The sequence below is a fragment of the Pinus tabuliformis genome, chromosome Q (assembly GCF_031772625.1).
Source record: "Pinus tabuliformis cultivar Carrire ecotype Pingquan chromosome Q, CPIR1, whole genome shotgun sequence".
NCBI lineage: Eukaryota > Viridiplantae > Streptophyta > Pinopsida > Pinales > Pinaceae > Pinus > Pinus tabuliformis.
Genome location: NC_142296.1, coordinates 541,560,183 through 541,566,182, shown reverse-complemented (window position 1 = coordinate 541,566,182; position 6,000 = coordinate 541,560,183).

The following is a 6,000-nucleotide window of genomic DNA, read 5'->3' as shown; positions in this document are numbered from 1 at the left end:
GTTGGAAACATAGGTGTAACCAAGACTCTCCTTACTGGCTTAACAACAAAAGTTGAAAGAATACAGTTGTCAAAAATTGAAAAGCCAATTCCAAATTCTTTCCTGGTAAAGAGAAATATTAAAATTGAAAATCCTGTGAGAAATGTCCAAAAATTCCCTCTATTGTTTCCTAAGGAAATTGCCTCATCATCAGGAGCTGATGAATCAGTTCATATTAGTATTGCTTCCTTATTTAAGGAAACAGAGGCAGAAGCAGAAACAAAAGATATAGAGCAGAAATCATCAGAAACTCAAATTCTTCCAATTTAATGAACCTCTGGAACATAAATTTTCTAGATATTCTGCTCCTGATATTGAAGGAAAAGGGAAAATGCCTGAAGCTCATACTTTTTTCCCTGATTCTCACAGAGAATGGAATATAGACAATATGAGTATTGGCCAAATTCGCCAAATGATAAATTTGATGTATACTGAATATAAGCTCATGTGTCTCAGAGGCAAATCTGAAATAGATGCTTGCAGAACCATCATTCAATGTTTCATAGGTACTCTCCTCAGGTGGTGGGAGACTGAATCTTCTCCTAAACTCATCGAAACCATGGAAGTAGAAGTCCTCAACGATGAGAAAGGAGACGTTATTCACAACCCAGATGGCACTGTCATCAGTAATATGATTGGCGCATTAACATCAATGATTTTGGAACATTTGTGCGGAAGTGAAACAGAGATAGCCAATAAACATGAGGTTATTCTTATGAATCTCAAGTGCCATAAAATGTCACAGTTTGATGATTTCCATAGAGACTGGATGCAGCGGATCTATGAGGTAAAAGACTCCAAGAACTTGATGTGGAAACAGGTATACCTTGCTGCTCTACCCTCTAGATTTGTTGATTATATTAGAATGCAAGAGATTTTTCAATTACCTTTTGAATCCTACACATGGGGTGAAATATATTCTCATATTACAAAGACATTGCAGAGTCTTTGTACTAGTTCAAAGGTTAACAAGTCTCTGGAAAAATTATCAAGATTACCAGATAAAAAGTCCATCTGCAGCAAGTATGGACTCACAGTAGATGATCCTTTGGTTAAGAAAAGAAAGTCCAGAAAGAGAGCCAAAAGAGAATTTAAAGAGACTTTCTATAGAAATAAAAAGAATTATCCAAAGGACAAGAGAAGGTATCTTGCAAAAGATAAAAATCAAAGATATAAGAAGAAGGGTTATTACAAATATGTCCCAAAGACTCATTATTACAACCCCTCTGATATTCATTTGCATTCAACCAAACAAGAAAAATGGAATAAAATCACTTGTTGGTTGTGCGGCCAGAATGGGCATACAACTTCCAGATGTCCCCAAGGAGAAGAATCAAAGCTCAATAAAGGAAAGAAAACAGTTGTTTATGCTCAGAAGTCCAAGCAAGTCAAGCAAGAACACTCGGGACCTATTTTTTGTCTTAGATGTAAATCCAAGACACATGTGACAGAAAGATGTCCAAATCTTTCCATTAGAGATACAGCCCAGCAGCACCAACTAGAAGAATCTTCTCTTGATTCTTTTAGTACTACATCAGAAGAAGAATTGCAGGTCTATATGGGCCAGTATTCTGAATCAGATTCATCAGAATGTCCATGCTCAAATTCCGATGAGTGTGTTTGTCATGCTATATACAAAGATGATTTTGAATATTACACTAGCTCCAGTAAAGAAGAAAAGTTTAAGCTGCCAAAAGAAAAAGTTCTCATGGCCTCTATTGAAGAAGAAGCAGAACTGAAGATTTTATCTCAAATAAGGGCAATGGAAGAAGGAGACATGAAAAACTCCCTGATTGAAGCATTCACTGACCAGCTTAAAAACAAAGCCTCCAAAGAATCAGGTAAGAAGCTTTTATTTATTGATGCATCTTATGAAAGAAATACTAAATCATTCCAAATGCATCATCAAAACTCAGAAAAAGTCAGATCACTTACTCTAGGGGAAGTAAGTGGTGAAATTCACCATCTCAAAACAGAAATCTCTGCAATTAAAGCTCAAATTGCAGAAATACAGAAAGGAAAACAATTTGCAGAAGAAAAAGAAGATGATTCCTGAAATCTTATTGCATATCATCAAGAAGTACAAATTGCTGAAGGAATGCGAGACCCACATTTTGGATTTAAAGATATGTGGCTGTTCACAATCACCTATCAACAACACTATGTCAAGATAAATATTTGCATCCAAGGGCAACTTTTTCAAATGGTTGCGTTATTAGATTCTGGTGCTGACATTAATATCCTTAATATCAAGAATGTTCCAGCCAAATATTGGGTTGCAGCTGAAAGAGAAGTAGTAGGCCTAGGAAATAAGAAACTCTGGTATGAAATTCCCAGAGCCTCATTATGTTTCAATAGTCATTGTGTATATATGAAATTTGTTGTGGCCGATATTCCAAGAATATTGATTATATTGATGATGTTTTAATTTTTTCCAAGAATATTGACGACCATTTCAAACATGTAAATATTGTCTTGAAATTGGTTCAAAAGAATGGATTGGTGCTGAGCCAGAAAAAGATAGAAGTGTTCCAGACTTCTATAAAATTCTTGGGACACACAATTTGCAACGGGCAAATTTCTCTGCAACAGCATGCCATCGAATTTGCAGATAAGTTCTCAGATGTGCTTAAAGACAAAACACCACTGCAAAGATTTCTGGGTTGCCTAAATTATGTCAGCAATTTCTACCAAGATTGTGCCAGTGACAAGCAGCTGTTCAATAAACGGCTTGGAAAGAACCCCCCTGAATGGTTAGATCTCCACACCAGGGCAGTCCAAGAAATCAAAGCCAAGGTAAAATCTTTACCTATTTTATATGTAGCCGATGATCAAGCTTTTAAAATAGTTGAATCTGATCCAAGCAATGTTGGATGGAGAGGAATCTTGAAACAAAGAATTGGAAAAGAAGAACAGGGTGTTCAATTTGTTTCGGGAATCTAGAATCCAGCGGAGCAAAACTATTCTGTCATTGAAAAAGAGGTAAAAGCAGCATGGAATTGTATTAACAAATTTGATAAACAGTTTATCTGATAAACAAGCCTTTTCTTCTCAGAACAGAGGCCTTAGCTATGTAGAAAGTTTTATCTAAAGATATCAAGAAAGCTGGAGAAGCAAAGTTTGTCAGATGGCAAGGACTTTTTGCAAATTTTGACTTCACAGTGGAGCATATCAAAGGGAAAGATAACAGCCTTCCTGACTTCCTTAGCCAGGAGTATATTGAACAAAAGAAAGACCATGTTATGATTATTGTCACAGAATGGGACAATAATCAGAAACAAGAAGTTTTGAAAACTGTGCCAAATGAATTAATAAATAAAAAATTCGAAATTCATCTCTTTAATTAAGAAAGTCCAAACTCATCGATTTAATTCTTACAAATGCACACCATCACATCACATCACATCATATTATCTCCATATTAACGCTCCTCTGCCATCTATAATGTAATGCCCACACTTTCAATATTTTAATTCCAGATCACTGTCCAAAGGATAGGTTGAGTTTCGTTGTTTATATTTTTATTAGCCATTCCTATTTTTATAGGTAAATGTCGTTAAGCCTAACATAAATAGAAGCTTTATTTTTTATAATTTTTATTTTTATTTATTTTTTAATTAAATATTCACTATCTAGTTATAATAGAATAGTAGAACTAAAGAAGCACAACCATGTTTTGTTTAGTTTCGACCCCTATCTTTCTTTTTGACGCTATAATTTCTTATTATTTTCTCGTTTCTATTTTGACGCTGTAATTTCTTATTATTTTCTCGTTTCTATTTTAAAATGATTGCTTGGTTTTGACGCCATATCTTTCTTTTTTTTGACGCTGTAATTTCTTATTATTTTCTCGTTTTTACTTGAGAAAGATTGCCCTCAATGTATAGACATTTTCCTCATTGATATTGCTCCCCATTTCCTATATTAAATATTTATTGCATTTTAATAGAAAATTTTATCATACGATATTAATTTTAAATGCAGCGCTGTGCACCAAAAAAGGTAATGCCTATAAGCGGGTAGAGTAGAGTATTTCATGCTTTTGAATTAATGCCAAGTCAGCATGTGCCATCAAAGACAGGTAATGAATGTATTTTCACAAATACACACGAGGTGCTTTGAATATTCTGGCTCTCATTTCATTGTAAATCATTCTTGTCATGCTTGTTTTGCTCACCATATTTATATCTCGGTGTAAATTGGTCTTGGTCTTGCTCTTGTCACCACTTTCACATATCATTGCGAATAGCTTCACACTTCATTTCAAAACACTGACTTTTTCTTTATGCACATATTGGTTGTAGTGCACCTCTTGTAAGTCACTTTCACTTCACACTCTACACTAAATTTGCATCTCTTGATGCTCCTTCATCTTGACTACTCTATTTGCTCTAATGAAACTATTTAATAATTATTTCAAAAACCCCTTTAATCAAACAACTTGAGTTGTAACCCTCCTTTGAGTTGTGTTCCTTGTGCTCATGATTTTCATGATCTTTAATTTAGAATAACTCCAATATGCACAAACACAAATATATTCTTTTATTATAATAAATTATTTAACATTTTTTCAATGTTCTAAACATCTTCTCCACACACATAAATGGCAAAATCACTCTTATTCACATAAATTATTTAACATTTTTCAATGTTTTAAACATCTTTTTCACATACACGCAAATGGAAATATCACTCTTATTCACATAAATAATATAACAATTGTAACTTATATTAATATATATTTTTAATCTCTATTTTTATTTTATTTTTGTTTTGATTTTAACTTATATTAATATATATTTTTAATCTCTATTTTTATTTTATTTTTGTTTTGATTTTGAATTTTTCAAATTTTTGTTTATATTTTTTTATTTTCATTTAATTATATATTTTTATTATAAATTTTTATTATAAATATGTTATTAAGATATTCATATTATATTTTTTTCCTTCCTTTCATATATATATATATAAATAATTTAATATTTATATTAATATTTTTATAAATTGAAATTAAATATGAATCTATTATTTAGAATATTAGTAAATATTTTTATCATTTATTTGTATCTAAATGTTTGTGTATTGGTTTTATTATTTCTATATTATCAATATATTCTTGAATGCTTTTATGTACCTGGTTGATCCTGCCAGTAGTAATGTTGCATTAATCGTTATAGGATAATATCGGCGCGAGGAAAAAATCGGAATTATTGAGAAATAATCGGAAATAATCGGGAAAAAATCGTTTGGTACAAAAATATTAATTTTTTTCATTTTTTTCAATTTTTTAATATCTAAACCATCTACAACATAAAATAAATACATTGACACATAAATATGATAAAAGAACTAATATGTAAGATGTTTAATATCATTTCTAATGCTAAAATCACACATAACATTGAATCATGTCCTGAATAGTAAGTCCTGACTCCTGAGTCCCAACTCAACGTCAAAATATCAACAAAAAATATAATAATGTATTTCATCATGTCATAATGTCATATACAATAAAATGAAGAAAATAACTAAAGTCTAATCCTATTGATTTCCTCTACCCCTCTTGCGAGAAAATGCCACAGCTTTCCCTTTCCCTCTAGATGTAGGCGCTGGTGCTGGTGGAGTTGGCAGTGGAGTCTACTATGCTCTAGAAGTTGAAGAACTAGAAGTAGGAGCTATAGGAGATATACCATGTCCTCTACTGGTGGCAGGGGTAACCCGGGCAGGTGGTGTCACCTGGAAACATTACAATCTCCCAATCCTGAAATCCTGAAAAACTGATAAGTCTACTAGATTTTGAATGAAATCTAAAATTCTATTTTTTCCATATGAAATCCAATGAGGCCAGAACCACTCTCTAACATCCCGAGTCATTTCATGGTAACGTTAAAAATTTAAGTAAAAGGATGAAAATGAAGATTAAGAAGACTGTCACTTTTACTTCAAAAATTTAACATT